At 37.2% G+C, this 10,337-nt stretch overlaps 1 long non-coding RNA gene across 1 annotated transcript in view; it reads left to right on the top strand.

The window, feature by feature from the left end:
- Positions 1-4,923: 4,923 nt before the first annotated feature.
- LOC120583323 (uncharacterized) overlaps positions 4,924-10,337 on the top strand; it is a 31,665-nt gene continuing 26,251 nt past the window's right edge. Inside the window, exon 1 of the long non-coding RNA XR_005647770.1 lies at positions 4,924-4,942. This is a non-coding gene — a long non-coding RNA (uncharacterized LOC120583323). The remainder of the gene's footprint in view (positions 4,943-10,337) is intronic.

The raw sequence follows: 10,337 nt of genomic DNA, 5'->3' as shown, positions 1-10,337 counted from the left end.
TAGTATCCTTATGCAGTGTTACCTAAGAATGCTACCATCTTATAGTTTTAAAGCACATTATAGTTTATAGAGAACACTTGAAATTCCTTTTCTCATTTGATCTTGCCTTGGCTTTTTAACCAAGGACAACTGCTCAGTTAGAAATGTGTTCATCGAGTATGTACACAATTGGAAAATGTGACCCAGTACATGCCACCTGGCCCTGTGTGCTGGAGTCCTAAAGAGGCAGAACCTTGTTGCTGAGCTGGGGCCGGTATGGTGCACCATCTAACTGGACACTTAATTTCTGATAAAGAGGGTTATAACTGGGAAAAACTGCAGATTTTACTGGCTACTCTTTTCCACGTTATTAGGTTTTTTCCTGTCTTGAATCTTATAAGTACAATGTGCCTTTTAAAACAATTAAAAAATAATATATAGAGACCTGGGATTTGATGTAGAATTGTGTATTTGTGACTGCAGTGGCACTAGTTTTCAAATATCTCATAACAAGGAAAGCAAACCCAAACAAGAAAGGAGGCAGATGTGTTTTTTTTTTTTTGCAACATTGCAGGCATATGAAATTATGCAGATCTTATCGAATACCAGGAATGAAATAACTTAGAAATTTGACCAAAAATAATTTCCATCAGTGAACAAAGCCCATTTTAAAGCACTTCATGCATTTTTCAGATCTCTTTTCTCAAAGTCACATTTGTAATTTCTGATGGACACACTTGGGAAAACTGCCTACATATAAAAAATGAAATTTAAAGTTTAAATTCTACATTTCTAATCCATTTTGTGTTCATTCTTGATTAATGTAAAGCATTCTAAAAATATTACCCCTATAGGGGACACATTTTTATATACATGTTACTTTTGTTTAGAAATTATGAGCTAGTGAAGAGTGAAATTGACCTTGGCTATTGTACTTATTTACTGGTAGAAATGCCTTTTTATATCTGTATTCGAATATCTTCTTGACTAATCACACAACTTCCATACATTTCAAAGAGAGGATTTGAATTGAATGAAAGCAGGAGGCTGGAGCTTCCTACGTGCCCTTGTATTTGTGTTCATAAGGAATGTTTATGCAATATTCTGACTTAGCTATAATCTATAATTCCTGGCTATTTCAGTTGCAAATATAATTTTTAGATTAATGGTTATAATTTTTGTAAGGAATACATGAAAAGTTATATGTTCATGCTTGAAAGGAGGATCATTAAATATTCATTATTACCACTCAAATTAGTTGTCATGCTCTATATAGTAGTTACCATTATCATTTTGCTAGTTTGGATTCAGCAGTAAGTTAACGGCGATATAGAGCTTATATCAGTATAGGAATTTTTGTTGGAGAACAGAGAGAGAAATGATTTTAAAACCCATTTGACATATTTATGTTGACAAATTATTTAAAGGAATTACTGCTTTGTCAATAAACATGTTTGTATGTTGGAATAGGATTGTGGCTGGGTTTACTTCTGGCTGTTTAATTACTCTTTGTGAAAAGCAGTGCATTTTCAAATGGTTATGAGGGAAAAAGATTGAAAATACAAAGCTTGGGATATTTTAGTCTTTTGCAGACACCTAACCTTGCCATGAAAAAACACTTTACATATTTGTAAGCAGCTGTTGAAATCTTGCTTTTTTAGTGAAGCTTGATTATATAATTTGTTAGTTTTCCCCATATGGTAACAAATCCTTAAGAAAAAAAAGCAAAAAGTAAAACAAGAGATGGATTTTTATTTATGTCATGGGTGAACATATGTAGAAATGTCTCCTCGGCCCACTTTGGAAAGATGTGAAGTGAAAATAAGTAAATACAAATATATTTTAGTGTAAAAACGTTTTACTTTTTTCTTCCATATACCTTGTTCTACCAGTTCAGTTATATGAAGGCATTAGTACAGACACATTTTTTTTTATCACATATATGAATCATTCCATACTCTTCAGTAATTTAAATTGGTTCTTTTTCCATAGAAAAAAAACTAATGAATTTGATTCTGATTTCATCTAACTTTAGAGCTCTCTGTCTTAAAGAGTCAAATTGTAGCTGATGAACACATTTTGCATTTTTCCACATTGTATCTGGACTCTATAATGATAGTCTATTTTATTTTACTTTTTTTCCCCCCCGCACAGAGTAAAGAAAAAATGTATAGGTCCATGAATCAATCTAGATAATGGGGAAGGCTGAATGTAATAAATAATACAGTAACAACCCTAAACTAATGAGCTGCTGCTAAGGTACATTTCATGGGCTCATCCTCTATATAAAAAGTCACTAATAACCCCTTGGTGTAATCAGATGATAAAGCTTTGCCATAAGGCAACACCTGTGCAATTAGAACCACAGATTCTTTTGCACGTTTCATTAATTTCAGGATTTTGTAAAGGCACAATGACTACACTAATAATCTAGTCTACTTGACTCCATGTCTACTGGAAACAAAGTGTCTAATTAGATAAAGGTAATTAATTAGAGATAAATGGAGCTAATCAGACTCAGTTAACACTAATTCTCTGAATTAAGACATTTTGGGACACCTTCTATCCCGCTGACTTTGATATTTTGCCTTAAGAATAGGTTCTAGAGGAGTCAGAAAATACTGGCATTTGAGAATTGAGCAGTCTTTTGATGGTGTATTTAGGCATGTGAAGCTAAAGGAGCGTTTTCTTTCATATTGTGCTATTTTGCCACCTTTCTGTTGCAGCTTAAAGAATTCACTTTGTAGTTATTCCAGTCTGTGCTGATCTCCATATAAATTTTAATAACCTTTGCTATCATTTTTATTATCTGTCTAGCCCACCAATGGAAGAAAATCACAAGTTGTTCTCTCTTAAATGAAGACTTAACTTGTTACATTAAAGAAATGTCAAGACTTATCAGCCTATATCCTAAAATTCTGATCCTTTAAAGAGAACAAACACCTAAAATTCTGATCCTTTAATTCTGATTCTTTAAAGAGGGCAAACCTCTGCTTTGCAGTGTTGGACTAAAAATTCAGTGATGTTGGAGGAAAGAGCATGGGCTTTGAAGTCAAAAGACCTGAATTCAAATTTCTGCTCTCTCTCTTGCTAAACGAGTGATCTTAGAAAGATGCTTAACCTCTTTGAGTTCCTTTGATTATAAAATAAAAATAATACTGATACTAACTTTACAGGGTTGTCGTGAATGTTGAGTGAAGTAACTATGTAAAGGTTGGTTATGATTACCTGTTAGGCTGGGATTGAACACATCACCTAGCACCATATCTTTATTGATTTCAAGATTAAATATAAAAAATTTTACATTTTCATCTCAACCCCATGATAATCTTTGGGCTACATTTATACATGTAGCAAGGGAGAGATTAAGAATTTTCTCCCAAGAAGGCAAATCGGGACGGGGGGAATCCCCAAAATTCATGAAGAATGTGAACTTACCTGCTTTGGATTTCTATACTGATAAAATTGGCCCTCTTGGCAAGTTTTTCCATAGTCCACAAGGAATGTACAGTTTGCTCCAGAATTTAACTCTGGGATGTAGCTTAATACAAAGTGGACATTTGAATCTTTTGTAATGTCTCTGGGATTTTTCTGGTCTCTGTCCTAACATATCTGGACTACTCCTAGGTTGCTCTAATAGTCTCCTAATATCCTTGCTTTCATTTCTTTCTCCTGTAATTCACTGTCCTCTAATGCAGTGTCATTAATCTTCCTCATAGGACACGTTCCTCATTCTCTTGTCAAGATCCTAAGAATAGTCCTCATTAAACTAATGCAGGCAAAGTATCTGATTCTGGTCCATACTATTTATCCAGACTATTTCCTGCTCTCTTCTGCCAGTGGAGCCTTTCATCCCAGGGAAGCCAGCCTTATTGTTCTTCACCACACTGTTCTCTTCTTTTATGCTCTTGTTCCCACCTGAAATCTCTCTCCTCTTCTTTTAAGACATTTCAAATCCTGTATCTCCCCCAGGGCCTACCTAGACAATTGCAAGAGCATTCTCATCTCAGAAGGCCGATAGCAGCTCTCAATGGCATTGCATTGATGAGACGTCTGAGGTCAGGAACCATACCCTATTCTTGTGTGCAAGACAAACCGTGCTCACCATCCTCTTCTCCTAAGCCCCAGTCTTCACACAGTTAGCCTTCCAGTGGACACAGGAAAAAACAAAATGTGTAATTTATCTGTGAAGTGTGGCTTGGTCTGGTCCTTGGCTAATCAGGTTGATATGACTTTTGCTGTAACCTTGGGGCTCTTCGCCCACTTCAGGCTGGGGTTAGCCCTGGGCTGAACCCTCATGTTTTGAAACAGACAAGATTACCTTGATGAGAGGCCTGCTGTATATCCCTGACACTTTGGGTCTGGCTTGTTGGGTATTAGGCTTTTATAACATCCCATGAGAGAATACCAGGAAGTGACCATTAGTATGTCTAGCAAGCAATGATACTACTTCCTCAACAGACATTTCAGAAAGGGCTGCACGAACATGGGCTAAATTAGCATTCATTGAAGATCTTTAATGGAGCTTCTTGGTGAATGTTCTATAAGGAGGATTTTCAGGGAAAGTCCATGCCAGAGAAATCGAAACTTGTATACATAAGATGTCCAACTTGACTGTGGTTGATGCAAAAAACGTCCACAATTGCTTTCTTTCCTTATATCTATGCCCTTTGGTACCACCCTTCAAATACTGACCGAGCTTGACTGTGGGATTTGCCATGGCCAATGAGAGAGTATCAAACCTGTGACAGACAGAGTTAAAAAACGCTTGGGTAGCAGAGCTTGCTCTCAGGCTGCTCCTAAAATGCTGAGCAGACCTGTGAATGAGCCCAGGCTTACCGACTAGATTGTGATAGATAATGTAGTCCAGTATTCCCCTTTTTCCAGCTAACAGTCAACCAACCCAAGAAGTCAAGTGGCCTAGCTGACCAGCAGCTGATCACAGAAAAACATGTGAGTCCAGGTGAGACCAGCAGAATGATGCACAGAATTTAAATGATTACTGAATTAACTGACACTCTGGTGTAGGCTACCTATTTCACTGATTAAATTTAGGAGAAATCCAGAGGACATATAATGTTTGGTTTCTAATCTTGGAAGATGTATAAACAGGAAAGTGATGATATCTTCAAGAGAAATGGGGAATTAAAGAAGCCTTCTCAGTCTTGGGAAATAAGAAAAATGGTTCATTTTTTGTCATTTGGGGTTGGTATAGATCAAAGTTTGAGTCAGGACTTCTAGAGAGGTTTTAGGCTGGAGTTGAAGAATTGTATGTAAAGGATAGCTAAAGTTGTGGGATGCACTGAGAATATAGAGAAAGAAAAATCAGGGACAAAACTCAGTGGGATTCCTGCTTTTAGTGGCCTGTTGGGAAGAGGCAGAGGAGTCAAAGAAGGAGGGACAGAGGAAGGAGGCACAGGATCATGTAGTGGAAGCTCAGGCTGTGGAGAACTTGAAGGATTGAGTGGTCAGCAGAGCCAATTGCTAGAAAGAGCAAGCATGACAATAATAATGACTAACAGTTAAAGCGCAATTTATAGTTTACAAAGCCCATTTATATACATCTCATTTCACTCTAGTGGCATAGAGTCAGGATCATTATGCCCATTTTGTAGATGACAAAACAGCTGTAAAGCCATTAAGTACTTTACAAATATTACCCATCTAGTAAGGTGGCAAATTTCAAATGTCTCGAAATGCATTCTCTTTCACTTATAAGAGACCACTAGAACTGAAGTTGAATCTGGCAAGAGGAAAATCAGCAGCAACCTTTAAAGAAGTAGTTTCAGGAGAGCTGAGGTGGGAAGGATGGTAGTTGGGTAGGAAAAAGATTGCATGGAATATAATGGATATGGGAGGTAAAGAGCAGAACAATTAAATAGAAGGAGAATGACTTGATAAGAACTTGAGGGGCCACCAGGTTTGAAAGAATAAGGGTGACCAAAGCAAGCTGTAGATAGAAGGGAAGGATCAGTGGAGAGAGAGAAGTGGAACATGAAAGCAAGAGAGAAAATAAAAGAAAAGAAAGAATAAAAATAGAATACAAAAATAAAGATAAAATAACTGATGGGAAAAAAATTTAAACAATTTCTGAAGAAATGGAGGCCAAAATCTAGAACAAAGGTGAGGAAAGGGCTTAGATTTTGGTGGGATAGCAAGAGATTTTGAGGTAGAGAAAAGGGAAAGTAAATCAGTTTATACCAGAATCTTAAAATCCTGAGATCATTTACACTCCAAGAAGAGCAGTCTGCCATTTCAAGAAACACCTGGCATGGATCTACGTCTATGAGACAACTGAAAGATATCAATTCATAAAGCATATCGTCCTTCCTGGGCAGAGAGATTTAATTTTGTGATGGAAAAAAAATGTTCTTACGATAAGGACAATGCAGCTCCTGTGTGTGTGTCTGTGTATGACAATATGTGTGTGTGCCTTATATGTGTGTGTGCCAATGTATGTGTGTATTGTATGTATGTATGTATACTGTGTGTATTGCCTTGGAGAGAGAGAGAGAGAGAGAAGAGGAGAGGGAGGAGAGAGAGACTGAGACTGACTTTCACTGGAAAGACTGCACAGCAGCTGTGAGGATCCTACCCACAACATAGTTTCTGCTTCCTCTTGTCTTAGAGGCTTCTGTTTGCTGTTTACCTGAGATATTTCCAGGTAGGCTTCCTTATGATGTGAGTTCAGCCTATTATCTTGTCCACAATCTAGTGAGTTTACGGATGCAACTATATTCTAAAGCTGCCCAGCAAGGTGTCTCCAAAATAAAACCTCTATCTTTAAAGACAGCAGTTAAATTTTCCATTCTACTCTAGATTTCCCTAGAAGCCAGTAAGCTAACTTTGATGTGACCCACATATTCTAGTGCCTCTTTAGGAAAGAGTGATCTCTTTCCACATTATTCATAGAGATAGAGTCAGCTTTTCAAATGGGAAACTGAAGCAAAGCAAATAGCATAAGGGTAGACTAATGTCAGCAACCACTGCCCTCACCCTTGGAGGATCACATTCTGAATTCTCTTCCTGAATGCAGCTTAGTTCTCCTTATATCTGATAGTGAAGCAATGAAAGGGAGCAGATTCCTAGCTACCTAATCAAATGTGTACTAGGAGCCAAAGTCACTGCTTCCTGGGTGATTTCTACAGAACCCAGTTCTTTCATCCTGGTCAAGTACAGACATGTGCTTCAGTGAACAGCAAGTGCCTTTCCCACTGGTGTGGACTGGCATCAAAGGCCAAAAAATACCTGAATCTTGAAAACTGCTGAGGCAACTGAGTCATGGCTCCAAATACTGGGTCAGGGCTCAACATTTCTGTTTTGGCTTTACAATTTTTTTGGTCATGTCATCAATTGTTACAGAGGATTTGTGACTCAGTTATATCCTCTTTTAAGTGAATGTTTCTGTTGAGCTACTGGTTATTTAACAAACCACAGGTACCTGGCAGAAACGTAGGGTTTATTCGAAATAGTTCTTCACAGAAAAAATACATTCTCTTTCTAGCACACAGAAAACCTTTGCATAAGTGTTCTCGTAGGCTAGCTGAGCAAAGGATAGCATTGTTGTGAGAGAAATTTAACTGCGTTGCAGTTGCCGAATATTTAATACTTTAAAGAGGAAGTTCTAAAATTTAATAGTTGATTTTATTATTACTCTTTGGATGTAATTAACTAGGGATGCACTTTAAAGTGCTTTTTCTGGCTAGTGAAATGGATTTTATGGTTTACATTGGGGAAAAGAAATTCTGTGAGACCATAGGCCTCTCCCTTGGTGCACATTATTAGAGTCTTTTTAGAGACAAGCAAGCAATTTTGCTGTCATTGGTCTTGTTCAAATAGAGTATGTTTATCTATGCAATGCTCTTGGGAACAGGTGTCAAAAAAGGATCACCAGTTAGCAGCTGACATAGCTCTTGCATACATGTCGAAAAAGCTCCTCAAATAGCAAATGAACACATATATTTCATTTTTTATGTGGTTGATAAAATATTATATCATTAAGTCAAAAGAATATATTTGTCCCATCCAACTTGAGTTTAGAACTAGTTCTCACTTCTAATACAAATGAAGGCCCTGTGGCTCAAGAGAGCATGCTCTGCAGAAACTCCAGACAGCTGTTTAGGACATGAGGGAAAGCCGATCTTTACACATTGAACACCGACTCTTTAATGGGCTATCAGTATATTCCTGATCAGTTCCTAGATATTGAAATACCACGTGGGTTACAAAGAAAGCTAAGTCTTTCTGAAAGTTTAGTTTAACTTGTGTACTGTTTTATTTCAAACATTAAATTCTTATCTCTTGGCTCTCTCAAATCGAAGCATTTATCCAACAAATATTGAACAACAATGAATATGCAGCAGGCACTAATCTGGGCTCTTGCAAAAAAAATGTACAAAACAAACAAGGTGTCTGCCCTCAAGGAATTTACAATCTGGTGAGGATGATAAATGAACAAGGAAGCAGAAGATCTGATCACAAATCAGAAATGCTATGAAGATTTAGTGTGGAAATTGGGGAGAACTGAGGCCTCAGTTTTCTCATGTATGAAATGTAAATAATGAAGCCTTTGTAGAGTTTTAGGATTAAACGAAACAAGGCAATATAGATACATTTCTTAAGGCAGAGTTTAGTATAAGAGATAAATCATACAATTGAATACATGGGGAGGATCCATGGCATATTTGTTGGTGACTTTAAAATTACATAAGGGTACCCCCACGGCTGAAAATCAGCCTTCATATTGTGAAGTGATGTCACAGAGAATAGGGTCTGGTTATTCTTGACATTTATATAGAAGCATAAATGTGACCATTTACTCGTTATCTTCTCCTCAAGTATTCACCTGGTGTTCTGTTTACAAACTCTTCCAGCTTCTTCAAATGGCATAGTTGTCTTTAGGATCTTTTTCAAAGAACCCCTCACAGTGCATACTTACCTTCTCACTCCAGTTTTAATGGAAGGTTATATTCTTTTATAAAGCACCTGATTCCTAGGTTTCTTTTTCACCTCCTGAGAACTCGAGAGACCCTTGCATTGGAATATCCTACTTATCAGATTTATTAACCATTTATTATGTGCCCAAATTTAATTTAATCCTTGAATAGCATTGTGAGGTGGGTGTTATCATTTGCATTTTTTAAAGATGAAGAAACAGAAGCTGAAGGAGGTTAAGTAGTTTGCCTAGGGTTATAAAGCTAAAAAGTCACATAGAATTTGTACTTATCTCAATTATTTTATTAACCCATTATTGAGTACCTGCTATGTTCCAGGGTTAGTTGGTGATGATATATCATTAAAGGAGACAGATATGGGAGAAGCAGAGTTAAATAAGTAATCAGAAATAGGAGGATGCTATGAAGGAGAGGCACAGGAGAGTGGGAACATGTGACAGTGGGACCTACAAACTGGATGCTTTTGTTTGGGATACCATTGAGATCCAAATGGTGAATTAAACAAAAGGATGTTTGGGGGTGTATAGTCATTGGCTGGGGAGGAGGCTGTCCTTGGCATATAAAAGAGCATGTATAAAAAGTCTGAGGCAGAAAAGAACAGGTGTATCTTTAAGGAACTGCAAAAGGTAATAGTGCCTGGATTTTAAAAACCAAGGGGGACTGACATAAGAAGAGGATATTGAGGAAGGTTAGGGGCCAAATCACATAGGACTTAATTGGCTTTGTTAGGGATATAGACTTTATCCTAATCTCTATAAGAAGTCTTTAAAGGACTTGAAGCTGAGAAATGATTTAATCACATTTGAATATTTTCTTTTCTTTTCTTTTCTTTTTTTTTTTTTAACATCCTGCTGACTGCTTGTGGAAAATGAAGTGAGAAGGGGAACAACTAAGGAAGCAGGGAGACTAATTGAAGGCTATTGCAATAGTTCAGATAGGAAATAATGATAGTTTGAACCAGGGTGGTGGTGGAGAAGATAGAGAGAAGTGAATGGATTTCAGAAGTATTAGAAGATAAACTATTTGATTGAATCATTTGAAATGCTTTCCATTGCAAGTAGTAAAAACTGACTTTAAAAGTAGAGAGAATTTATTGGTTTACGTAACTGTAATATGTGGAGGTAGGGCTGGGTTCAAGCAAGGCTCAGTGAAGTCTCCAGGGTAGTGTTCCTCAACTTCTTTTTTAATGGTGACATTGGTTAACAAAATGCAATAAGTTTCAACTGTACACTTTAACAGTAAGGCATATTCCCCAACTTATTGGCACCAAAGACCGGTATTCCTATGAGAATCTAATGACTGACCTGAGGGAAGCTGCTGCAAATACAGATGAAGTTTCACTTGCTCATCCACTGCTCACCTCCTGCTGTGCAGTACAGTTCCTAACAGGCCGTGGACTAGTAT

The sequence above is a fragment of the Pteropus medius genome, unplaced genomic scaffold (genome assembly GCF_902729225.1).
Source record: "Pteropus medius unplaced genomic scaffold, Ma_sr-lr_union100, whole genome shotgun sequence".
Lineage (NCBI taxonomy): Eukaryota > Metazoa > Chordata > Mammalia > Chiroptera > Pteropodidae > Pteropus > Pteropus medius.
This window is presented reverse-complemented; position numbering and strand designations above follow the sequence as displayed.